Source organism: Pinus tabuliformis, chromosome 8, assembly GCF_031772625.1.
Source record: "Pinus tabuliformis cultivar Carrire ecotype Pingquan chromosome 8, CPIR1, whole genome shotgun sequence".
Classification (NCBI taxonomy): Eukaryota; Viridiplantae; Streptophyta; class Pinopsida; order Pinales; family Pinaceae; genus Pinus; species Pinus tabuliformis.
Window position 1 is genome coordinate 1,367,371,675 of NC_142294.1, and position 1,075 is coordinate 1,367,372,749.

General features: G+C 41.3%; 1 non-coding gene across 1 annotated transcript; it reads left to right on the plus strand.

The window, feature by feature from the left end:
* Positions 1–270: 270 nt before the first annotated feature.
* Positions 271–342, plus strand: TRNAD-GUC (transfer RNA aspartic acid (anticodon GUC)). Its single transcript has one exon. It is a non-coding gene; the product is annotated as a tRNA-Asp (tRNA).
* Positions 343–1,075: the final 733 nt, after the last annotated feature.

Here is a 1,075-nt window from a genome sequence, read left to right on the forward strand (position 1 = left end):
AATCAAACATAGCTGGGGTGCGAAAGCCATCCGCCCCAGCCATTACATCATGCACGTCATGTGCCATTACAGCGTACATACTTTAATATTTGACTTTTGATTATTATTATGATATGCGAGACCAGATCACAACAGTCGCTTCATAAATCTATATTCCAAACGAAGTCGCTCCGTCCACCTGTTATCATTCATTCGGAATCCGGAAGTGGATGTTATCATCATCAATCTCTATTTTCTTTGAAAGGTACACCTTTTTTTTGGTTCAACACTGTCGTTGTAGTATAGTGGTAAGTATTCCCGCCTGTCACGCGGGTGACCCGGGTTCGATCCCCGGCAACGGCGATAAGTCAATTTTGCTTGCTTTTTATCAAACAATTGTACACAAATCCAAATCCACCTTCTCCAAGCATGAGGGCGCGACTGACCTTCCTGGTTGCAACCCGGTGCTCTGCATAGGTAAACACCCGGAGATTGTGTGGGGGCCTCTGTGACGAGTTGGTCATTATGTTGGGTCCAGGGGAATCAATGTTCACAACTGAAGAAATTGTCTGAGTTAATGTCAGAACCTGACCTCCTCCCTTCTGGGCACTACCCACCACTCAAAGACCTCGTCCTCTTGATCCTCACATCTTCCTTCCTCTCCCATCTGCATATGAAAAATGAAAGCACATCATCCTGCAGAATCTTGGGTTTCTGTCCCAAATCTCAGCCTTGAAGTTCAATTTACAATTAGTTTTTAGCCTAGAAAACGAATCTGCCCAATTCATGAATTGTGTAAAAGATGTTTCTATCTATTACCACAAAACTGGTATACTCAGGTGCACCTAATTGGTCTTAAAATACTTCTAAAATTTTAGTCTTTTATCAGAAGATGTATTTTCAAAATAAAAATGTCATTGAATTTTAGCTTCTATTTATCAGACAATGTCTTTTCAGAATACAAAAACTCTAGAAGCTTCCCAACAAGTTCAATGTGACGTTCACTGTTCTCCATATCTAATAAGATTGCTTGTTGGACAAATGTATGGATAGTAGTCCCGCCACTTCACTCCTGAACACACAGCTTTGCTTCTTC